The following is a 25,791-nucleotide window of genomic DNA, read 5'->3' on the forward strand; positions in this document are numbered from 1 at the left end:
TTTCCCCTTCGTCTTTCTGGGTCCGCGACCGAGGAAGCGGCCTCTGGGATGCTGAGGGGGTGTGTCCCCTCATGATTGGCGCAGACCGCTCAGCCAACCCCAGCTCGGCAAACGGGAAGCACTTGGCCAATGAGGGGCGATGGCAGCGGCGAGGACTTGAGAGAGGCGGAACAGCAGTTTGACGGGCACGAAAGCTAGCCAGTGAAAGCGAGAGGCCTCCTGCCTGCGGCCAATGAAGCGGGGTCTGTGGGCGGGCCCCCGAGTGTTTGTGTTGTGGTTTTGGGGGAGGGAGGCGGAGGGGAAAGTTTGTTTATTTTGTTTTTAGTTTCTGGGGTCCCCGCGCTTCGGGAAGGTGAAGCGAGCGACCGTGACACCCCTCGCCTTTCAGCCTCCCCGCGACGTCGCCTCCACCGCTTGCGGAGAAGCGGGGACCGCCGTCACCGCTGGTCTCCACAGCGGAACGACGCGCACTCGGAGCCGGCGCGGCTCAGCGGTGAGTGAGGACTGTGGGCCGCGCGGGCCTCCCTCTGCCTGGCGAGCCGCGGGGCCCAGCGGGGCGCCCCAGGGTGGGCGCCTGAGGACGCCCTCGGGAGCGCGCGGCGCGGCCCGGCCCGCGGAGGCGCCGCGTGTGCGTGCCCTCGCGAGCGCGCGCGCGACGGGAGCGAGCCGGGCGGTGTTCGGGGGGGTAGGGGGGGACGTGTTGCTGGGGGGGGGGCGGAGTGGGAGGGGGGGGAGAGGGAGAAGGTGGGGCGGGAGCGCGCAGGGCCCGGGGTGGGCCGCCCGGGCGCGCTGTGGGCTCGCGATGGGTAGACGTGAGGCGGGGGAGGGGTGTGTGAGGGACGCGCGGTCACGTCGGTCGCGGGGGCCCGGGCGTCCCGAGTCGTGGGGCAGGGACAGACAGACGGGCGTCACGCGCCGGCAGGTGTGAGCAGAGGGAGGGCTTCCGGGTGGGCCAGCGGCGGTCCGAGCGCTCCGCGTTGCCTGGGGACTGCGAGGCCCTGGGAGCTGAGTCTGCCTGGCGGTGGGGCGCGAGCATCCGGCGGCGTCCCGTCCCCCCACCCCACCCCTCCCGCTTGGCGGGCTCGCAGGCTTGCGTGTGCGGGACCTGGCGGCGGGGGTCCCACGGCCAGCCCGCGAGAGCTGCGTGCGGGGCTGCGGGGAGAGGCGATGGCTGGTCCCTTTGGACGAGGACGCCGACGCGGGGCCGAGGGATGACAGGGTTGGAAGCAGCCCTAGGGAAGGGTTTGCCACCTTCCGCTGGTCCGGCGCCCTCTGATTTCAAACTAACGGGTTTCCTAGTCCATAATGGCTAAGTATCTGATGCAGCGAAATTCACTACAGTGGCTAACGACACCCAGTCACAGCAGCCTGTAGTCTTGGGCACAGGTCGGTCACCCATTTGGGACTTTTAGCTACGTGCTTTCTCATGTGTCTTTCGGCGTGTTTTATACTCTTTTGACTCAGTGAATAAAGAGTACCAGCCCAAACTCAGCGAATAAAACGTCATTTGTACGCGCTTAACAGTTAAACGTAGCAGTACGCAAAAAAAAAAAAAAAAAAAAAATCACACATCCTAGCCTCTTGTGAAGGTTTAAGACTGTGTTTCTCTTCGTTTGTGGGAGATTTCAATTCCTACTTAAAATTGTGTTTACAGTAAACGCTTACAGTGGACGTTGTCTTGCCCTGGTACAGTGTGAGACGCCGCTGTAGTAAGTGGGAGGGATATCGGTAGAGTTGTCCCTACAGGCAGGCACATTAACCAGTAGCCAGAATACAGATCAGACTGTTATGTCCCACTTGGGATGCAGTGATGAGGATTACGATGCCTGCCTGTGTTTTCTTGTTTTGTTTGGTTGGTTTCTTGAGACAAGGTTTCACTGTGTATCCTGGGTTGGCCAGGAACTGCTATGGCTGGCCTGGAACTCGGATATCCACCTGCTTCTGCCGCCGAGTGCTGAATTAAAGAGGCCCGGCGTAGTTCTTGAGTGTTCTTAAGGGATGCCATAAACTTGATTATTTGAGCAGTGTACTTTCTGATGGGACTTAAAGGAGTAAGGTAACAGTCCCTGCTGCATGTCTGTTAACCCATCATACCCTTGAAATCTTCCCCCTCAAATAGAAGCTCTTAAATGTTTAAAATCAGAATAATATTTTTGTTTGAATGTCAGTATTGGCTGTTTGTTGCGTACTTACAATGTGCCAGGCTCTATGTGTTACTTTTTAAATCCTTAACTCAGGCCTATAGGGCAGAAACTTTCATTGTTACAGGATGAGGACGAGGGTTCCCAAGAGCCATGTAGCTAGGTTTAATCTTTGCTCTGTTTGGTTTATTATCCTTTTGCTTGATTTCTTTTTGCCTCCTAAATTATCCAGAGGGAGAAAGGCAAAAGGAACCCTGAGAAGCAGAGAGAGGTAGGAAAGGAGAATCCACTGGTAATATTAGGTTGCCGGTACCTGGCTTAAGAATTTAATGTTAAATTGAGACTATACTTGTTTTAGAATTAAGCACCTTAAAAAAAAAAACCAGAAATACATCCAACCTTTGTTTTTTAATTGACGTATTCATTATACCTAGTACTTCGAAGCTCTGTTTTTTATTTTTATTTTTTTAATTTATTTTTTCCTTCGGTCTTGCTGTGTGGCCTTACTGGCCTCAGGCTCATGCTCCTCAACTTCCCCAGTGCAGGAATTACAGACCTTTGCCACCATGCCTCAAGAGTAAATCCATCTCCCTCTCTCCCTTTTTGTGTGGTGTTGGTGTTTCTTGTTTTGTTTTGTTTCCAATCTCTCTTTCTAACCCAGGATGCCCTGGAGTTCACTGTGTTGCCCAGGCTGGTCTCGTCTTGAACTCTTGGCCATGGTCCTGCGTTAGCCTCCTGAATGCTGGGATTATAGGTGTAACTAACCATGTCCAGCTTCTGAAGACCTTTTCTTTCCATCTCTGTCTACTGATTCCTTGTTCCTGTTCAGGTCTCTTACAACTCCGGTTCATTTTTGTACTTATCAACCTTTGATTCAGGGCCATGTCTGTTTTGTTTGCCACATCGACAGAGCCTGTCCAAGTGTCAGGCATACAACAGGATTCCAGAAAATATTTCTTGGTTATGTTATGAATCTGGCCTTTACTCTTATTGTTTATTGTTATTTTTTAGTTTCTTGTAGCTTTGTCTGCCCACCTCTGCCTGGTAGTGTCTGGGGTTTGATGCCACTCTTTTTTGTTTGTTTGTTTTTGTTTTGTCTTGTTTTGACAGGGTTTCTCTGTATAGCCCTGGCCATCCTGGAACTCGCTCTATAGACCAGGCTGGCCTCGAACTCAGAGATCTGCCTGCTTTTGCTGATTAATCTGCTGGGATTACAGGCGTGCGCCACCACTGCCCGGCTTGATGCCACTCTTAAGAGAGCTTTCCACATAAAGCTAGCTCTGAAATTACTGTGTTGAGCTTGCTGAGTTGAATGAGCATTGCATCCTGGTTATTTAGGCTGGGTCCGCATTGCACCTGTTACTCTTCCCTTGTCTATGCTGCTCTTGATTTTTTTTTTTTTTTTTTTTTTTTTTTTTTGAGCTGAGGACTGAACCCAGGGCCTTGTGCTTGCTAGGCAAGCGCTCTACCACTGAGCTAAATCCCCAACCCGCTCTTGATTTCTTTATTCTCTCTGCAGCATGTTGCTTCTAGAGACCTTGTACAGGTTCCAGCTGACCAGCCTGCTTGCCCTTCGACATTTGCTGCCTTTGACATTGACAACTGCCTCTAGTGTCTCACCCCTACGCATCACCCACACTAATCTTCCTGAAAGATTGCTTTATGTTTCTGCTCCTTCCCAAATCTACCACAAACACTTAGGTTGGAAATGCTCAATGGTGTTTGATTGCCTAAAGGGTTTAAGTGCTTTAGCCTGTTATTTACAGATCTTTGGACTAATACTGTCCAATAGAAATAGAAAGCAAGCCACAGATGTAGACCACATATGTAATTTAAATTTTTCTAGTAGCCACATTAACAAGTAAAAAGAAAGGGTGAAATTGATTTTTTATAACATTTTATTCATTTCAAAACATCCAAAATCTTAGTATTTAAATATGTAATTACTAAAAAACAAAACAAAAAACAAAACAAAACAACAACAACGAACTAGTACTGGGATATTTTAACTGTCTTTTTAAAAAAATGTTTGAAATCTAGAATGTATTTTTCACTTTTTTTTTCTTTTAGTTTTTTGAGACAGGGTTTCTCCGTGTAGTTTTGGTGCCTGTCCTGGATCTAGTTTTGGAGACCAGGCTGGCCTCGAACTCACAGAGATCTGCCTCCCGAGTGCTGGGATTACAGGCGTGCACCACCCAAGCCCAGCTGAATTTTCCATTTATTACATCTCAATTTACACTAATCACATTTTAGATGCCCTATAGTCACATGTTGTTAGTGGCTACCTTATTGGACAGAACAGATCTAAACTATGTCTTCAGCATAGTGGAAGACCAGACTTAGGTAATTCTAGCCACTGTCCTTTGCATAACTCAGTTCGCCTCACCTAGAAACAGCTTCATTATCCAAACATGCTAAATTTCCTTGCTGAGAAACACAGGGAACCTGAGAACTCTAATCTTTCATTCTTAGCATCTCTGGAACCGTGTGTATGTGTACAGATGTATATGTATGTAGTATGTGCCCATGGAGGCCAGAAGAGAGCATTGGAGCCCTGGGAGCTAGACATAGGTGGTTGTGAACCATCCACATGGGGGTGAACCCATCCGCTGGGTTCTCTGGGAAGGCTATAAGTGCTTTAATCTCTCAGCCATCTCTCCAGCCCCTTCTATGAAAAATTTTAACATTATAATTTTTCTCTTTTGAGATGAGGTCTCCTTTGTTGTCCAGGCTGGCCTGGAACACCTGGGCTCAAGTGATCCTCCCCACTCAGCCTGCTGACTAGTAGCTAGGACTAGAGGTAACATTCCACCATATCTGATTGAATGTCATTTCTTTTCATATTATTTTTCATAATGTAACTGTTTACAATCAATTTGTGTTATAATCACAGGTGATAAGGCACAAGCACTGACTCATGGTTACCTGATGAATTAGAGCCAGGGCATAGCCCTCCTGTTCTTATCCCTCTGTGCCTGCCAAGTAACAGCCTGATTGTGCTGGACTCTGTGTGTTGACATCTTCCCCCTTGCATGTCTTGAGAACCCAGCTTTGCCTTCCTCATTTTTGCTCCTGACCTGGCCTGTGCTAAGGAAATCTATATATTTTGAATAAAGGAACAAATGCCACCTTATTAATTCTTTTTTTTTTTTTAAGACAGGGTCTCTCTGCATAGATATGGCTATGCTGGAACTCTTTGTATAGCCCAGGCTAGCCTCAGACTTACAGCAATCCAACTGCTTCAACCTCTCTGAGTGCTAGAATTACAGGTGTGCACCACTATGCCTGGTCTACACGTACTTTTTGAATCTTTCTAGTTAGATAGTAGTGAATACTGTGAGTTGTGAAAGATAATATGGATTTTGGGGGGCAGTACTGGGGCTTTGTAAATGCTGGGCACTGGCATTCTACCATTGAGCTAAATCTTCAGCTCTCTGCCATATTTTTGTATTTCTCCTTTTTTAAATGTATATTTGTGTCCTCCTCTTATTGAGCTATTACTCACATTCAGAAAGCTAGGATATTTAATGAATGAAACTTGGTATATTTGAAGTAGATTTGCTTCTTTAAAAAAAAAAAATGGTGATGGATGCCTTTAATCCCAGCAGTCAGGAGACAGAGGCAGACAGATCTATGAGTTTGAGGCCAGCCTGGTCTACATAGTCAGTTCTAGGACATATGGGATATACAGTGAGACCTTGTCTCAAAAAAAAAAAATTAAAAATAATTCAGCCAGGCATAGTGGCTCATGCCTTTAATTCTAGCACTTGGGAGGCAGAGGCAGGCGGATCTCTGAGTTCAACAAGTTCCATGACAGCTAGGGTTACACAGAGAAACCTTGTCTCGGAAAAACCATAAACCAACTAACCAAACCAAACAAAACAAAAATAAAAAACCCAAAGACAAAAACCTGTGTAGGGCTCATTTAGTAAGATGCCTGCTTTACAAGCATAAGGATCTGAGTTTGGATCCCCAGAACTCACATAAAAAAATTGGGCTTGGCAGTGCACGCCTTTAACGCCAGCCTTGGAGGGAAGTCGAGAAGAGAGGTCCCTGAAGCTCATTGGCCAGCCAGGTTAGTTGACTCAGTGAGCTTTGGGTTCAGTAGAGACCCTGTTAGAAGAAATAACGGTGCAGGGCAGAAGAGGAAAGGTGCCTGACATTGGCCTTAGGCTTACACACACACACACACACACACACACACACACACACACACACACACAGATGTAGACTTGAAATACTATAACTATATACCACATGACAGTTCCCTCACACAAAATAAAAGAGAAGACACAAAAACAAATAACTTTATATATTACAGTTTTCAGGTTGATCAGAAATAAAGTTTGCAGCTGGATGTAGTGTGTCTTTAATCTCAGCACTTGTGAGGCAGGAGGATCTCTGAGTTCTAGGCCAGCTTGGTTTACCTAGCAAGTTCTAGTCCAGCCAGAGCAACATAATGAGACCCTGTCTCAAAATGAATGAATGAATGAATGAATGAATGAATGAAAGGAAGGAAGGAAGGGGGAGAGAGAGAGAGAGAGAGAGAGAGAGAGAGAGAGAAAGAAAGAAAGAAAGAAAGAAAGAAAGAAAGAAAGAAGGAAGGAAGGAAAAAGTAGTAGTAGAAGTTGCTGTTTGCATCCTGGCATGGTGGTCTACCTCTGTAAACCCAGCACTCTGAGGTAGAGGCAGGAGGGTTACAAGTTGCTCTGGGCTATATAATGAGGCCTTGTCTCAACTTCCCCCAACAAAAAACACCGTTAACTTTCATGAGACTTAGTTCTCTTGTGGTTTGTAAACTGGCTGTGAAAGCAGCTTCAGAGGCAGAGCTCCAGAGTTGTTCCATGAGTATTGGCATCCGTGCACATGCCCATCCAGAGCCACAGCCAAGATGCAAAGTCTAAACTAGAAGTCAGAAGTCCTGGGTTTGTTTGTGTTGCTGATACTTGCTTGAGTGCCAGCTGTGTTCCAGGCACAGAAATGAGTGAGCATTCAAAAAAAGAAATGAGTGTGAAGAAAGTTTATAAAGTCTTTTAGAAACGCTTTTCACACAGGTGAAGTGGTATATTCTTCCTAGGGAGATTTCATTTCTCACTGTTCCTTTATACTTTATTCATTCATACTTAGGGTATATCATACCATGTTTCTAGGTCTGTCTGTTCTACTAGATTGTAAGCTTTAAATAAAAAAGAAAAAAACAAGCTTTGTGTTTATGGGTGTACCTTTGCCATAGCATTCAAGTGGAGGTCAGAGGACAACTTTGTGGAGTTGGTTCTTCCCTTCTACCTTTATGTGGGTTCCAGGGGTTGAACTCAGGTTGTCCAGGCTTGTGCAATAAGCACTTTTACCCACTGACCCATCATCCCAGCCCAGAGTGTAAGCTTCTGAAGACCAAGACTATTTATCCCTACGTTTCCAATTCCACATTGCACGTGCTTGCTATATTATATGCATTCAGAGATCTAGTGAATGCCCCAAACAAATTACTTAGTTTGGGGGCAGGATGTATCTTAGTTGGTAGAGTGCTTTCTTAGCATGCACAAAATGCTGGGTTTGATTCTTAGCACTCCCTTGAACCAGGTGTGGGGACTGGAGAGATGGCACAGTGATTAAGAGCACTGGTTGCTCTTCTAAAGGATCTGAGTTCAATTTCCATCACCAACATGGTGGCTCACAGCTGTGTGTAACTCCAGTTTCATAGGATCAAACATGGCCTTCTTGCCTCTCCAGGCAATGCATACATATGTACAACCCACACAGACATATTAAAAAAAATTAAAAGCCACATGTGGTAGTTTATACTTGCAACCCCAGCACTCAGAGGTGGAGGCAGAAAGATTAGACGTTCAAGGTCATTCCCAGCTATGCAGTAAGTTGAAGATTAGCCTAAGAAACATGGAGACCCTATTTCAAAAACAAAAACAGTAACCAAGTTACTTAGTTTTATGGTGCTCTCATTTTTTTTTCACCATCTAGAGAATTTTGTGCCTGTGAGAACTAGGCAGTTGTAGTGAGAACAATCCTTTAAAACTCCAGATCTATTCTGTCTGTGATTTACCTCAAGAGAACACATTTACTAGAGAAACAAGTAGAGTCGGGAGCAGAAGTGCATGCACCCATGCACAGTTCTGATGACAGAACTTTCCTGGAGAAATGCAGCACACACATCCTGTCACCCCAGAGAAAGATTCCACCACAGGCCAAAGTCTGGATACTACCCAAATCCAGCTTGGTGGACCAATGAGTTTGATTGGGTTTGTAGGAGCAGGAATGACTCAAGGACAGCTGCATCACAAAGATTCACCCAGCATGGTGACCGCTCACAAAAGCTGGAGAGCTGGAGCACACTGCACAGCCTGCAGGCACTTCCTCAGTGTCCTTTCTTAATGACTCTGGTCTCCACCTCCTCCAGGCAGCTCAGCTGCTTTCTGCTGCTTCCAGGCAACTGGAGCTTTCTATGTTGGTTGGCTTCACTTCTATTCCTTCTCTTCTTTTCCCTCTTCCTCCTCCTCCTCCTCCTCCTCCTCCTCCTCCTCCTCCTCCTCCTCTTCTTCTTCTTTTTGTGTTGTTGTTTTTCGAGACAGAGTTTCTCTGTGTAGCTTTGCACCTTTCCTGGAACTTGCTTTGTAGACCAGGCTGGCCTCCAACTCACAGAGATCCACCTGCCTCTGCCTTCCAAGTGCTGGGATTAAAGGTGTGCACCACCACTGCCCGGTTTTCTCTTCTCTTCTTTCTCTTCTCTTCTCTTCTCTTCTCTTCTCTTCTCTTCTCTTCTCTTCTCTTCTCTCCCTTCCCTTTTCACCCCCTCCCCTCCCCTCCCCTCCCTTCCCTTCTCTTCTTATCCCCTCCCCTTGCTTCTCCTCTTCCTGGAACTGAAATTAGAGAGTCACCATGTGGGTGATGGGAACTGAACCTAAGTCCTTTGCAAAAGCAACAAGTGCTCTTAATCACTGAACCAGTCCCTTTATTACTTCTTTAATTCTGGGATCAAGCCCAGCATGTTATATCTGCAAAGCAAGCATCTACCACTAAGCTCTACCCCTAACCAGCTTTTACCTTAAAAAAAAAAAAAAATATTTGGCCGGGCAGTGGTGGCTCATACCTTTAATCCCAGCACTCAGGAGGCAGAGGCAGGTGGATCTCTGGGAGGCCAGCCTGGTCTACAGAGTGAGATCCAGAACACCTAGAACTACACAGAGAAACTCTGTCTCAAAAAAACCTGTGTGTGTGTGTGTGTGTGTGTGTGTGTGTGTGTGTGTGTGTTTGCAATATATATATTTTTAGTTATGTATGTGCATGTGAATGTGGGTGCCCATGGAGGCCAGAAAGGTGTTAGATTCCTTGGAGCTGGAGTTACAGGCAATTGTGAGTCACTAACTGCTGATCCATCTCTTTAGCCCCCTTTCCCATATTAGAATTCTTAAAGACATTCTGAAGTCCTCTTTAGGGAAGATAATCATCACAAGTCAGAATGGTGCTTGTCTCTTCTGGTTAATGCACTTGTTTGAGTAGAGTACCTGTAAAGCATGCAGGCTGTCAGTGGAATTAGAAAGTGGTGACTCATAGCGGCCTATCTGTAGGAACTGTGCAACAGAAGTGACCTCTGGATCACCTGTGTGAGTGCTGATGCCATCTCTGAAGGGCCAGACATCCAACAGTGAAACGGTGAAAGGTCAAACAGGAAGGGCTACCCAGAAGAGCCTCTGGGCACATGTTTAGAGAAGATGATTCCTACAGCTTGAAGGTATTTGCGTATCTCCTAAACCTCCCAAGCTATGTTAGTCTGACTTGATTCCCAAGCAGAGTTGAAGAAAGGGAGATAAAAGCTGGGCGGTGGTGGCGCACGCCTTTAATCCCAGCACTTGGGAGGCAGAGCCAGGTGGATCTGTGAGTTCAAGGCCAGCCTGGTCTACAGAGCAAGGTCCAGGAAAGGCGCAAAGCTACACAGAGAAACCCTGTCTCAAAAAAACAAAAAAGAAAAAAGAAAAGGGAGATAATACTAGAAAGTTAGTTCATTTTCCTTCAATTTCTCCTCTTTAATTTCAACAGCCGGTTGTGGTGGCACACACTGGTAGGATTTGCTGAAGGAGGTGGAGGCAGGAGGATCACGAGTTCGAGGCCAGCCTGGGCTACACATTTCAAAAAAAAAAATTCAACAGCTGTTTTTTTCTGGTCTTCTTCTTTGTTAGTCAGCTTTAAATTAGTGTAACAAATTACCTCAACAAGATCCAAAGATTGGAGATAAATCAACTTAAAAAAAAAAAAAAAAAGGAAAGGTTTGGACTGGGGGACACTTACCTAGGATGTGTAAAGTCCTGGGTTAGATATATAGTATTGAAGGGAATTAAAACGTTTATTTTATCTCACAGTCTCATAGTCTGGGTGGTTTTGGTCTATGATCAGTCGGCTTGATGTTTTTGGCCTGAGATAAAGCTGCACATTATGAAGGGAGCATATGGTAGAAGAAGCCTTCACCAACTGAGGGCTGAGAGCAGGAAGTTGAGGAAGAAGAGGGGCAGGACCACAGTGTACTCTTTTAGGGAACATTCCCATGACCTAACTTACTTCCACACCTATTAATAGTGTTGTGGGTTAGGGACAGCCCTCAACAAGTCCAATCTGCAGGACCTTCAGACTGCCTTCCTCTCCTGCTGGGCTTAAGTACCGCTCCCTCCCTGACCACACCACCTATTGCTTCTTTCATTCTATAATCGCTGATTTTTTTTAAAGGAACAACCATGGTGTGGGCTGTGGTGCCCACATGTGTAATCTCAGCATTTGTGGGATAACAATCGTTTTAAGAATGGCATGTGACTAAGCGATGGTGATGCTGCTTACGCTGGAAAGATGCTAGCTAGTTGGCTGCCATTAATGTGAGTGTCTGTGTCGTCTGTGTGCTCACTTACTGACCCAGATTGGAAAGGGCTGAAGAGATAGATACTAGGTAGGGAGAATATTAACATCGAGTGTAGTTTATTCTGCAACACTGTTCTGGAGTATCTTTATTTAAAAAAATATGTAACCTGGGAACTTAAAAATTAGAAGTGGGGCTAAAGAGATGGCTCAGTAGATAAAGTGCTTGCTGTATAACCATGAGGACCTGAGTTCAGATCCCCAGCACCCACTTAGGAGCATGCCTGACAGCATGCTCCTTTAACCTGGAACTGGGAGGAGGAAACAGGAGGACCCCAGAGGCTCATGGCCAGCCAATCCAAAGAGTAAACAAAAAAGTGAGAGGCTTTATCGAAAAATAAGGTAGAGTGTGATAGGGGAGGATACCCATAGTAGAGATTTGGCCTCCACATACACATGTACCCCTCACGTGTGCACACACATGCATGCACCACTAGTGTACAAAGTAGAAAGTGACCCTGGCTATCGAACACTCACAGTAGATCAGGAGAAATGTATAAAGCAGCCGCTAGGGGCAGGGTTCTGATCTGGAGGAAGAAATCCAAGTGAGGAGTGAGACTGCTGTTCTGAAAGAACGGCCTCTCTCCTCCTGAACAATCCTGCTGATGCTGCATCAGGTTCACTGATATCCTTTTCATGAGATGTTTTGCCCAGGGGTATGCCTCTGTCGAATTTCTAAATATAGTCTCTGGTTAGATGAACCGTGGACTACACACTTTAAAATACTCGTTCACCACCTCCACTTTTGTGTTTCACTCCAAAAGTTTTGTATTTTTATAGCGATATGCTTAACATTTATGATGTTTTATTTGCATTTTGGCTCAGTCCCTTAAAAAAAACAAAACAGTGCTTTCATTATCACACTTAAACAGTGTGTGGAGCTGGGAGACATAAGTCACTACAGAGAGGAGGTCTGTGTATGTTCTGTGATCCAAATACATGGCTGGCTGACTGGCCAAGGGGAAATGCTACGTGTGACACACACACACACACACCACTCCTCTTCTCTCCCCCCACCCCCAACACAGTGAAAGGCTCTTTGTAGGGCTAACAAAAATAAAACAAGAATGAAAATGTGGAAGACATCACATTTCAAGCCAGTGAGGGCTGGTTTGAAATGTTTGAACAGGGGACCCTATGCTCCCTGCATGGCTTGTGACTCTGCCTCAGCACTTTGTGCCGGGGCCTGCACTGATGTTTGCTTTGGAAGCTGATGCGCTCAGCTTATCTACTGCACTGAGGAATGTGTATGACACTGTTTGCCTTTGGCCTTTTTCTCTGAAGATTGAGTCTGAAGATTCATTCAGGATGCTTCTCAGAAGGTAACTCCAGAGGCTAGAGTGCATCCTCTGCTTTCTTTCTTGCACATTGTTGACTCTCTTAGGTCACTGGGCATCAATCTTTTCAGTACCAGAATCCTGAAGTCTGGTGATACTGATCTTGAAATGGTGTCCTGTCCTTTAGTTCTTTTTCCTGTGGCTTTGGGCTGTTTTTTTTTTTTGTTTGTTTGTTTGTTTGTTTTGTTTTTTGGGTTTTTTTTTTTTTGAGACTGGGTTTCACTGTGTTGTCAAGGTTGGCTTTGTACTTGAGGTCTTCCTGCCTCAGCCTCAGAGGTGGCTAAGATTCCATGTGTGCACCGCTGCACTCTAGCAGCTTTGGTGTGGATCTATGGTTTATGGTTTTAAGCCTCATCCTCAGGCTATGTCTAGATGATCAGGTAGCTGTCTGCTTGTTGTCCCATTTGTTTTTGCTCAGAAAATATTTCCTACCCACTGTTTTCTTTTCTTCCATTGAAAACTGTGCCCTTTCTCACTCTAGGAAATCAACGCCTATCTGAGTCACATGCCTTTACTTTTCCAAATATACCAGCTCTCATTCTTTCGTTTTTCCATCCTGGACATCTCTGGTACAGTCTTCGCTCCATTTTCCATATGATCCCTTTCCCCTTCGGCTCTCTCTTTTGAAGGGTTGATTTATGTAAAATACTCTCTGCATCTGGCTCCCAGACTCTTTTTCTCTTACTCTCACGTTTTCCTGGACGGGAGAGATGGTGGTACGATGGGTAAAGTGCTTGCTGCGTAAGCCGGAGGACCCTGAGTTCAGACTTGGGCCACAATCTGTAACTGCAGGACTGAGCTGTCAGACAGGCACAGGTCCTGGGGCAATTGAGCCAACAACCAATCTAGCAGAAACAGCAAATTCTATGTTCAAAAAGGACAGTGGAGAGCAATGGAGGAAGATATCAAGTATCAATCTCTGGCCTCTACATGTGTAAATATGGGCCTGTGTAAACATACACACACAGACACAAAGTTTTCTGTAAAATTTGTCTTCCTTGAAATATTTATTTGGTAAAAATAATCATTAGTAAAAATTCCTTTAGTACAAATAATCATTTTTACTATTTTCTACAAAGAAAATATTTTACTGTTTAAAATAACTCTGGACTTTTGAATTATAACCTGTTTTTATGTTTTTAAAAAAAGGAAATGTTTCTTTGGTTTTTTTGAGGGGTTTCTCTGTGTAGTCCTGGCTGTCCTGGAACTTACTCTATAGACCAGGCTGATCTTGAAATCAGAGATCTGCCTGCCTCTTCCTCCTGAGTGCTGGGATTAAAGGCGTGTGCCACTACCTCCTGGTTTGAAAAAAAAAAAATTTTTTTTTTTTTGGTGTTTCAAGACAGGGCTTCTCTATGTAGTTTTGGTGCCTGTCCTAATCTCACTCTGTAGACCAGACTGGCCTCAAACTCAGAGATCCACCTGGCTCTGCCTCCTGAGTGCTGGGATTAAAGGCGTGCACCACCACCGCCCAGCTTTGAAATATTTCTTAACCAAAGACCTTCTTCATTTTCCATCCAGAGGCACTTTTTTTAGCAAAATAATAGGTGCAGTTTGTTATTACATATATGTGCAAAAGAAAAAAATGCAATTTTATAAGGCAGTACAAAGTGATAGATATTATATGTTGGGGTCACTATTATAGGTCACATTAGATCAATATGAAGAGCCTGTTTGATGTCAAGATGAGAAGAGAGTTGAGGCACTCCAAAGAATAGTGAAAAGAGAATGAGCATGTGGCAAAACATAGTTTTGCTCAGAATTGAGTATTTAAATATTTGTTCTTTTCTGTGGTACTGAGGATTGAATCCAAGGTTTACCATAGCAAGAACTCTGTGCTAAGCTGTATCCAGAAGCTTTTTAAAAGACTCTGTGTGTGTGTGTGTGTGTGTGTGTGTGTGTGTGTGTGTGTGTACACACATGGAATGCAGTGCCTGGTAGAGATCAGAAGACTGCCTTAGGTGAGTACTTAAAACCAAACTTGGTTCTTTGCAAGAGTATTATGGGCTGTTAACTGCTGAGCCATTATTCCAGCTTTTTTGTTTGCTTGTTTTTTAATTGGTATAATGAGTATAATGAACTAGGCAAACAATTTCATTCATTGATTCTAGTGACATTTTTATTTAATATATATTTAAAAGATATGTTTTATGTGTATTTGTGAGTGCTGCATGTATGTTTATGTGCCACATACAGGTTACAGATGGTTGTGAGCTGTACCATGTGGGTGCTGGGAGAGCAATCCGTGCTTTTAATCATGAAGCTGTCTCCTCAGCCCCTACAGATTTTATATTTATAAATATAAATATTGGGCCAGCAAGATGGTAGGTAAGGTCACCCATCAAGCCTGATGATCTTAAGCAATCTCTGAGTCCCACATGGTTAGAAGGAGAAGAATGAATTCCATAATTTGCCCTCTACACAGGTACTCAATATAATAAATGTAATAAAAAAATTTTAACATAAGTATATCATTTACAAAGGAAAACGCTTTTCCATTCTTCAAGTCTGATTCCATTTTTTATTAACACTAGCTTAGACTTGAGCAGAAGTAGTGAGATTGCACATTCTTCCTCAGTCTTTGGTGAAGAGCATTTAGTCTTGTACTACTAAATCCTTTATCAGTTCACCACTCACTCATTTTTCAGAAAGAATCTTTTTTGAGAAATTTGAAAGAATTCATTTTTGAGAAAGAGTCAGGCCGGCCTTGGACCTACTGTGTAGCCAAGGCTGGACTTGACCCCATGTCTCCACTGCCTGACTGCCAGGCACTGACCCCTATACCCACAGAATTAATTAACCCCTCCTTCCCCAAGTCATTCTCTCCTGCCTCTTTCTCTAACGCTCTCTGACTCTTTCTCTGTTTTTCTTTCTTAGGTGTTTGGGAGATTCCCCAGTAAGGCCATGTTGACATGGTAGTTTCTTTGTGGGACTGTTTTAGATTACCTAGCAGTTATAATAGTGTTCAGGTTCTCCATCTTCAGGGAGCCTTGGTATTTCACTGTTTTATTTAAGTTGTCAAGTTTGTCGGTATGGCACACTTTATAATAGTCTCTTACCAGTCTTTTTTTTCCTTTGAGGTTTATTTTATTTAGTATTGTGTGTGGTTTTGTGCACTTGAGTGCAGGTATTCACAGAGGCTGGAAGAGAATATCAGGTCCCTTGGAACTAGAGTTATAGGCAGTTGTGAGCCACCCAACTTGAGCGTTAGAAACTGAACTCGGGTCCTCTGCAAGCACAGTGTGCACTCTTAACTGCAGAGCCATCTCTCCAGACCTCCTCACCAGGTTTTAATATGTCAGTACAATTTGTATAGGCCTGGCACCCTTTATCTTTAATTTGGTAATTTACATTTCTGTATTTTTGTCTTTGTTTAACTGGATGTGCATTATTTTTATTGCTCTTCACAAAGAACCAGATTTTGTTTTCATTGATTTAATTTATTAAATGTTTATTTAATTAGTTTTGGTCTTGTGAAACATATTCTTACTATATAGTCCAGATGAGCCTTGAACTTAGCATTCTCCTGCCTCTACCTCTGGGGGTGCACCACCACACTGGGTTAAATTTTTTATTTGACCGAAGGTTTAATATGAAAATGTACATGACCTGAGTTTTATATCGTAGTAAAACAGATGCACTGGAGAGAGGACATGTGGAAGCAATTGATTTTTCTGCTAAATATAATCATTTCTATTCTCATTCCAAGTTCCAATGTGCTACTATTTCCTCATTCCATTCCAGTAGTGTTCTCTTGCCCATAGCTGTCATCTCCATGCAGTCACACAAAGATTTCATAAGAACACATCTCTGCAATATTCATTGAACATGTCCGCCACTATTTTGTTTCAATGATAATTTTTTTTTTTTTTTTTGGTCATCACTTGTTTTTATTTACACTGGGGATTGAACCTAGAGCTGTGCATGCTAGGCAAGTACTCTAAGTTAGATTTCCAGCATTTTTTATTTTATTAAGAGTTTTTATTACTGTGTGTCTATCTGTGTCTTTGTGAGTGTGTTTGTGCAGGTGCCCAGGAAAGCCAGAATAGAGTGTCCTGTGCTATGAAGCTGGAGTTAAGGTGGTTATGAGCCACCCGATGTGGGTTCTGGGATCCGAACTTAGCCTTTGGAAAAGCAGCAAGTGCTCTTAATCACTGAGCCATATTTCCAGCCCCTTCTTTTTAATTTTTATTTTGAGAAGGTCTCATTAAATTATCTGGCATATCCTTTAACTCCTTTAGTAGGTAGGCCTTGAATTTGTGGTCTTCCTGCCTAGGCCTCCCAAGTAGCTTGGAATTGTACACCTGTGAAGCCAGGCCAGCTACATTGTGAACTTCTGAACCATGAGTATTTAACTCAGCAGCATGACTTTGTTACACATGGCATCAGATTAGTGGACTGAGAACTTGGTTAAGTTTTTCCGATATTTTTTCCACGTTCTGTTTTATTAATTTCCACCCTGATATTTAATATCTTCCTTTTTTTTGTGATTGGGTTGGGTTTTGTCTCTCATTTTTCTGGGTAGACACTGAACTTAATTGAGAGCTCACATTGGGTGTGCTGTAAATCACCCTTAAATTTTGCTTTAGCTACATTCCCAAAATTTTAATGAGTTTTGATTTTCATTAGTTTAAAATACTTCCTAATCTTTTTCTCCCTGCAAAGTTGTTTGATTTTGAGACTATATGGCTGTTTCTACATATTTTCCTACTATTGATTTTTTTGTTTGTTTTGTTGGGGGGGGGTTGCCCCCACGACAGAATTTCTCTGTGCAACAGCTCTGGCTGTCCTGGAGTAATTCACTTCATAGACCAGGCTGGCCTCTAACTCACAGAATTCTGCCTCTGCCTCCCAAGTGGTCACCACCGCTGGTCAAGATCTTATCTCAATTAAAAGAAATTTAATTGTGTATTCAGTTCTTACATTATTAAGTCTGATATTTCCCCCCAGCAGTCCAAATTCATAGCCTCTACATGGTAAGAAAGTGCTCTGCCACTGGACTAAACCCTGTGTGTTGCTTTTCTTTAAAATGAGATAGATACTAAGGAGCTGGACGTAGTGGTGCATGATTTTAATCCCAGCCCTCGGGAGACAGAGGCATATGGATCTCTGGGTTTAATGCCAGTCCAGTCTACAGAGTGAGTTCCAGGACCAGGGCTACACAGAAATACCCTGTCTCTAAAAAACATAAGTAAAATAATAATGATAATAAAATAAAATGAGGTACCAGACATGGAACCTAGGGCTCCATTCAGTGTTAGGCAAGTGCTGTGCCACAGGGCTGTACCTCCAGTGCTATTTACTTTTTATTTCAAGTCCTGGTCTCAATAAGTTGCTAAGGCCTTTGACCTTGAACTTGTTCTATAACCCAGGCAGGCCTTGAACTTGTGATCTTCCACCATAACTTCTGAAGTAGCTGAGATTACAGGTTGTACCACGAGGCCTGGCTATATTTTAACCACTTGTTTTGTAGCAGTTTGGATCTTTTTTTAACCAATTCTTCCTTCTTTTGTTCAGACTTTGTATGGGACAGTTTTAGAGGAAAAACATTTTTAAGATTTACTTATCTTATGTGTATATAACTGTTGCCTGCATCTATGTATGTATGTGTACGGTGTGTGTGCCTAGTGCCTGTGAAGGTCAGAAGAGTATGTAAAATCTGGAATTGGAGTTACAGATGATTGTTAGCCACCATGTTGGTGCTGGGAACCAAACCTGGGTCCACTGCATGAGCAATAAATGTCTTAATTGCTGTCCAGTTCTCCATCCCCCAAGAAAGTTTTGCTTTTTTGTTTTCTTGAGACAGAGTTTCTCAATTTGCTCTGTAGACCATGCTGGCCTTGAACTCAGAGTTCTGTTTCTGCCTCCCAAGTGCTGAGATTAAAGGCGTGCACCACCACCACCACCACCACCACCACCACCACCACCACCACCGCTGCCAGAAGCAAGAAAATTTGTTTGTTTAGTGTGTGTGTGTGTGTGTGTGTGTGTGTGTGTGTGTGTGTGTGTGAGAGAGAGAGAGAGAGAGAGAGAGAGAGAGAGAGAGAGAGAGAGAGAACACAGATGCCATAGTGTACATGTAGAGATCAGAGGACAACTTGAGGGTGTCAGTTCTCTTTATGTACTGTGTGGATCCTGTGGATTGAACTTGGGTCCTCGTTCTTAGCAGCAAGTGCTTTTACCTGCTGAGCCTTCTTCCCAACACAAGATAGTCTAGTTTGGGATCTAATCCTCTAGATTGACTTTGTGTTCATTCTGTAGGTTAAACTATGGAGGTGACCTTTTCTAATACCTTGTTGATCACGCAAAACTTGACCATAATCCTTTTGTTGTCTTTCTGACTTCCCTCTCTCCCTCCCTCCCTTCCTCCCTCCCTCCCTTTCTTATTGAGACAGGGTTTCTCTGTGTAGCCCTGGCTGTTCTGGAACTCGCTCTGTAGACCATGCTGGCCTTAAACTCAGAAATCTGCCTGTCTCTGCCTCCCGAGTGCTGGGATTAAAGGCTTGTGCCACTACCACCGGGCTAAGTTTTTATTTTGGGTGCTGTAGAACCCAGGATCTTGTTACATGATAAACATATTCTCTACCACTGAGCTCCACCCTCAGCTAAAACTAATTTAGGAGGAAGAAAGCTACGAAGTGAGACTAACACAAAAGCAGTGTGTTTGTTTCCTTTCTCTTGTTCCACAACATGCCTAAGGCTAGTTCCTGGAAAAGAAGAGGCAAGCATGATGCTCAGCTGCACTCTCTGCACACTTGGGTAGAGGCACTGTTTAACAGAGTTCCAGGCTAGTCTGAGCTACGTGAGACTTCCCTTGAAAAAATGAGCTCACTGTTTTAGGGGCTGAAAACCCAAAATTGCCAGACTGAAGGCCAGAGAGGTGGGAAGAGCCAATAAGGACCTCCTACTAAGTCTACCCTTTATTATTATAATTTGTGGAGCATGCCAAAGGCAAATGTAATTTAACATTTTTATTTTTAGCCAACAGGAACTGTGATTCAGTATGTTACATTTATTGGACTACCAGAAGTTTTTGTTACTTTTATTTTATACAATAGGAATTGAATACTAAAAACACTTCATTTGTAGATGCTATATATATTTTTATCATTGACATATTACCCATGACTATTCCTGCTCTGCTGACATAACCATGGTTAAGATTTTGGTGTGTGTATTACTGTTTGTTGTTAGTTGGTCTTTGTCTTTTGGGGGGCCCTCCACCCAGCTCCCAAATAAATCACACACAGAGGCTTATTCTTAATTATAAATGCCCAGCCTTAGCTTGGCTTCTTTCTTGCCAGCTTTCTTTAACTTAACTTATCCTGTCTACCTTCTGCCTCGGGGCTTTCCCGTTCTCTTACTTCTGTCATCTTACTCTCACTCCGTTTCTTACTGTGTAGCTGGTGGCTGACCCCTGGAGTCCTCCTTCTTCTCTGGCTACTTCTCTCCTCCCAGATTTCTCCTATAGAGTCTCTCTGCCTGCTAGCCCTGCCCATCCTTTCTCCTATCTCGCTATTGGCTGTTCGGCTCTTTATTAGACCATCAGGTGTTTTAGACAGGCACAGTAACTCAACTTCACAGAGTTGAACACATGTAACATAAACAAAAAGTAACACACCTTAAAATAATATTCTACAACAACTGTTGTTAGTTTTTCTTTCCTTCCTTCCCTCCCTCCCTCCCTCCCTCCTTCTTCTCCTCTTCCTCCTCCTCCTCCTTCTTCTTTTTCCTCTTCTTTTTTCTCAAGACAGGGTTTCCCTGTGTAGCTTTGTGCCTTTCCTGGAACTCACTTGGTAGACCAGGCTGGCCTCGAACTCAGGAGATCCGCCTGCCTCTGCCTCTCAAGTGCTGGGATTAAAGGCATGCGCCACCACCGCCTGGCTCTTTTTTTTTTTTTTTTCTTTTTCTTTTATTAAGTACTTTCTATGTAGCCCTATCCTGGAACTCATTCTGTAGGCCAAACCAGCCTTGAACTCACAGAGATCCACCTGTCTCTGCCTCTCAAGTGCTGGAATTAAAGGTAATGCCCTGTTGCCATTCTTTTGAGGCAGGGTAGTTTTGGCTGGCCTGGAGCTCAGTATGTAGACTAGTTTGGCCTGGAACTTGCACTTGCCCTGATTGTCCTGCCTCTGCCTCCTGAGTGCTGGGATTACAGGCATATTCTACCACTTCTAGCTAAAGCCAGCTTATTATATACAAATTTTCAATATGTAGGAATATTCTTGGAAATATGATTGCATTCTGTTTGGCTCAGTGAAGGCCCATACTATTTTTTTGTTTGTTTTATTTTGTTTTTGTTTTTTGACACAGGGTTTCTCTGTGTAGCCCTGGCTGTCCTGTAACTCATTCTGTAGACCAGGCTATCCTAGAACTCAGAGATCACCTGCCTCTGCCTCCCAAGTTTTGGGATTAAAGGTGTGCGCTACCACCACCCAGTTGGCCCACACTATTTTAATGTCATAGCTTTGATATGTATTTGTTAAAGAGTATCTAGTCATATTATGCCCTTTTCCAATGTAAACACTTTCAACATTAAATCTAAATTTCTTAAAATAACATATTATTTAAGCTCAAGACATTGAAGATCATATCTGTACCCAGCTGCTAGTCTCATTTCTTGCCATTTTCTACAACTCATCCCTCCATGTCTAGAAGAGCTGAATGAAATGGAAAGGATGCCTCTAAGAGTCAGCAGTACCAAATTTCAAAACTTGTAATTCCCTAGGTGTTCTTTCCCTTTATGTTAATTATCCCTTTGTATGCTGCTTCTTCTAATGTGGTCAGTTTTTCCTTCAGAATCCAGTTTAGACTCAGCTTTTCTGTGAGGCCTTCTCAGAACACACACACACACACACACACACACACACACACACACACACGAGCTTTGTGCCTTGGAGTGCTTCATGCATAATTTCCCCATGGTATCTTTTCATCTTTTGTCTTGTGTCCAACTCTTGACATGGTGTTAATCATCACTCAGTTTTGGGGACTAGAGGGTTGAGGCAGGGTCCTATGATGTAGCTCAGGTTGGCCTGGAACCCACATCAATACCGCCTCAGGCTTTCCAGTACTGGGATTATAGCAGTATGCAACCACACTCACTTTAAAATTTAGGCTGAAAGTTTCAGGGGATCTGGTGCCTTCTTCTGACCTCCACAGGTATCAGGCATGCACATGGTACATAGATGTACATGTAAGCAAACACCCATGTACATAAAATAATAAACTAAAATAAATTAGGCTGAGATAGTTCCAAGTGCCTGGGTACCTGATCCTCCTTCAATGCCTACATGCTGTTTTGCACACTCTGTTTCCCTGCATTAACTTCTGAGGCTCAGCTCACGAGTGCTCTATGGAGGAGCCTTCCTTCCTTGTCTCCTCATTAGACCTCCCTGCTTCTTTCCCTTGTGTGTTCTCATGTTAGTGCATTCTTTATAGTGGTCTGCAGTATAGTGTACATCTGGAGGTACAGATGCCTTATGGCTTGGTGTTCAAATTACACTACCTGAGTGCTCAACCTGGCTTTATTTCATTACACTTCATGACCTGCAACCATTATTTAACATTTCTAAGCCTCAGTTTCCATGGGTACAAAATGGGGATAATAATTGTGGTTCTGTCTTTATAAGGTTGTTTTGAAAACTAAATGAGACAGGATCTCTGAAATGCTTAGCCCTCTTTCAACACACAGGGGGCCCTCAATAAGTACTGCATATTATATCCGTCACCATTAGACTTTGTATAAGACTTGCTTTTATTTATCGCTGAAATTTAATCCTTCACCCAGAGCCTGGCAGGGAGTAGACTGATGAATAAATTACCAGTTGTCCTCAAAGCTCTCCCCTTCCTGTTTCACTTTTTTGGTGGCACCATCCTTCTCTTCAGCATCATCCTTGACTTTTCTTCTTATTCAAAACAAAAATTACTGTTTATCATGAACCAGGCACTGTGCAAGGCCTTAACTCTATAAAGAGAAACATATATTCTCTACCCACTGGTGCTTGCAGTAGAACAGGGAAAGTCATTTAAAAAGAAAGTGAGAATACACCTGGTTCTACTTCTATGTATATTTGTAAGTTTTCAAAATAATGTTTAAGTAAATACTTAGAAAATATTGTATGTTGTGAAGAAAGTAAACAAAGCCTGTGTTTGGAGCTGTCAGAGAGTCACATGGGAGTGGTCAGGGAAGCCTTGGGAGTTTACCTACCTTTAAGCTGAGACTGGAAATTGAGAAGCAGCAGCCAGAGGAGAGGGTGTTTCTGACAGAGGGAGTAGCAAGTACCACGCCACGGGAGAGAGCCCTGGCCGAGTCTAGAAACTGCAGTGCTGTGTGACTCTAGAAGTGAGGAAGGATGGAGAGTTGGTGCTGAAGAACAGGTAAGCGGCGTCTGTGCCACCCATCCCTGGAAGACACGAGAAAGGGTGAGTCAGTTCCAGGATGCTGGAAGATTTTAAAAGTATGGATCCAAAGGACTGGAGTGATACAAAGGTGGAAATTGAGTGGCCAGTGAGAAACTAGAGTAATAAGATAATATGGAGAGAGATAAACACATTTGAGATCCATTTTGGGAATAGACTCAGTGAGACTTTCTGACAGATTGAAAGTAAGAGAAGAGAGGGTAGTAATAAAATATCTTGCCTAGAGGTCTTGTGTGGTGTGTGTGGCCGTAATCACAGGTGAATTCGAGGTTATCAGGATTTCAAGGCCATTCTTGATTACATAGTGGATTCAAGTCCAGTCTGTGCTATAGAAGATCCTGCCTCAAATCCACAAATAAATAATCAAGTTTTCTGGCTTGAAAAGCTGTATATTGTATTATTTACTGAGATTGGTAAAGCAGGTAGTCTGTCTGGGGAGAAATCAGAGTTAAAATTTGATTATGTTAAGTCTGAGATGCTCTGAGGCACCTGGTGAAAATGTCAAATAAATAATTGAGCATCAGAGAATGAGTTCCAAAATTCCCAGCTACAGATACAAATGTGAAAGTTTTCACTGTGGAAAAAGCACAATAATTAAACCACAGGAGTAGAGGATGCCATTGAATGAGAGAGTAAGTACAAAGGGTCTTGGTACTGAGTTCTGCATTATTGTTAAAGTTTAGGGATGGGGTCAGAGGAGAGAAAGAGAGAAGAGATAAGAAACGTGACAGAAAATCGAGAGAATGAAGGATCACAGAAGCCACTGCATCTCCAGCCAGTGCCTGGAGCAGTGCCTGGCCAGGGCTGCTGTTACAGCTTTTTGATTGAATGAATTGCAGAGTGATCATTTAAAGAAAAGGGAACAATTCACAGAACGTAATGCTACTAGATTAGGACTGAGCCGTTCATTGGATTGAAAGCCTGTGTGTTGCTAGAGATGGAGGCAGAATTCTAGCTAGACCACATTGAACAGAGTGTGCATGGGAGGTGAGAAAGAGCAAATAGTAGCAGACTTCTAACATGGCAGTTTGTCTGTGAAGGGAACAGAGAAAGAGTTTTAGCTGCAGGTGATATAGGGCCAAAGAAATTTTCCCCAAGTGAACATTCTCATTAATTCGTATTCACCCTCTCTTATGGATAGCTCTTCTCCACTCTCCCCACTTCCTTTTCTTGACAGGATCTAACTGTGTAGCCCAGTCTGACCTCAGGCTCTCAATCCTGCTTCTGCCTCCTAGCTGCTTGGATTACAGGTATGTGATACCAGGCTGGCCTAGAGGAGACATTCTTGAGCTTCAGAGTTGCAGAGGAGAATGTTCTAAGACATTACTTAAGTAAGTGATGGTTGATTGCAAGACTGAAGTTCATGAGGAGAGGGCCGGGAGTATCCATGTTCTTTAGAAGGAGGAGGATAATAAAAAAGGAAGAAGGAAGGATACATATCTGGTCAGGTTTTCAGAACTGGTCAGGAGTAGAAGACAGGCCACTAGTTCTGTGGCTTTTTAGTTCTCGGTGAAGGAGCAGTGTTAGCTGAAAGACCAAGGAGAGTGGTGTGGTGAAGGAAGGGGGATAGCTTCCTGGGAGAATGAGGAATTGGAAAGCCGTACTGATTAAGATTGAGTGTCCTCTAGTTTGGCTATTTGTCCCTGTGCTTTTCCAATCTTGGTCTCAGCAATTCACGCTCTTACAGTCCCTCCTCTTTCTCGACAGTTGGACTCCTGGAGCTCCACCTGGTGTCTGGCCAAGGATCTCTGCATCCACTTTCATCAGTTATTGGATGAGAGTTCCAAGACGACTCTTAGGGTGTTTGGCCATCTGATCACCAGACTAGGTCAGATCAGGCTTTCTCTCGACCATTGCCAGCAGTCTACAGAGGTTATATCATTGTGGATTTCTGGGGACCTCTCTAGCACTTTGCTTCTTCTTGTTCTCATGTGGTCTTCATTTATCATGGTCTGTTATTCCTTGTTCTCCCTTTCTGTTCTTGATCCAGCTGGGATCTCCTGCTCCCCTAAGCTTTCTTTCCCTGCAATCTTGCCCTTCATTACTCCCACTGTCGTCCAGGTTGTTCATGTAGATCTCATCCATTTCTCTGTCATTGGGCCATCCCTGTGTCTTTCCTAGGGTCCCATTTTCTAGGTAGCCTCCCTGGAGTTGTGTAGCAGTCTAGTCATCTTTGTTTTATATACTCCTACTATGAGTGAGTACATACCATGTTTGTCTTTCTGAGTCTGGGTTACCAAACTCAGGATGATTTTTTCTAGATACATCCATTTGCCTGCAAACTTCATGATGTCATTGTTTTTCTCTATGAACCAAAAGCTGTGGAGACCCCAACTGGAGCAGGCCCTCTGGATAAGTGAGACAATTGAATAGCTTGAACTGTTTGGGAGGCACCAGGCAGTGGGACCCGGACCTATCCTTAGTGCATGAGCTGGCTGTTTGGAACCTTGGGCTTACACAGGGACACTTTGCTCAGCCTGGAAGGGGGGGACTGGACCTGCCTGTACTGAATCCACCAGGTTGAATTGAATCCCCAGGGGAGTGTTGGCCCTGGAGGAGATGGGAATGGAGGGGAGGGGCTGGGGGGAAGGTGGGGGCTGGGACGGGGGCGGGAGGGGGGAGGACAGGGGAACCCATGGCTGATGTGTAAAATTAAAACACAAATATAATAAATAAAAAAGGAGAAAAAAAAGATTGAGTGTCCGTTCAGTAACTTTGAGTATATAGTAAACACTGAATTATACAGTAAACTATATAGTAAACTGCTGAATTGAGTGCTCATCGCTGCCCTTGGCATGGAGAGAGCAGTTTCCTGAGTCCAGGGTTGTGGGGCTGGGGGTGTAGCAGAACAGAGTACTTGCTAACATGTTTGAGGCTCTGGTTTGAACTCCTCATTGAGACAGAAGAGAGAAAAACAAAACAAAACCCTACCTTGCTGAGTCCAGAATTGTGGTATTTGAGAGGAAGAACCTTGGAAG

At 43.9% G+C, this 25,791-nt stretch overlaps 1 protein-coding gene across 4 annotated transcripts in view; it reads left to right on the forward strand.

Annotated features, from left to right (window-relative positions):
* Tnrc6b (trinucleotide repeat containing adaptor 6B) overlaps positions 1-25,791 on the forward strand; it is a 234,678-nt gene continuing 208,887 nt past the window's right edge. For all 4 annotated transcript variants that reach the window (XM_036208071.1, XM_036208074.1, XM_036208072.1 and 1 more), the window contains exon 1: positions 1-493. The gene's annotated coding sequence lies outside the window, so the exon portion shown is untranslated. The remainder of the gene's footprint in view (positions 494-25,791) is intronic.

The sequence above is a fragment of the Onychomys torridus genome, chromosome 16, assembly GCF_903995425.1.
Source record: "Onychomys torridus chromosome 16, mOncTor1.1, whole genome shotgun sequence".
Classification (NCBI taxonomy): Eukaryota; Metazoa; Chordata; class Mammalia; order Rodentia; family Cricetidae; genus Onychomys; species Onychomys torridus.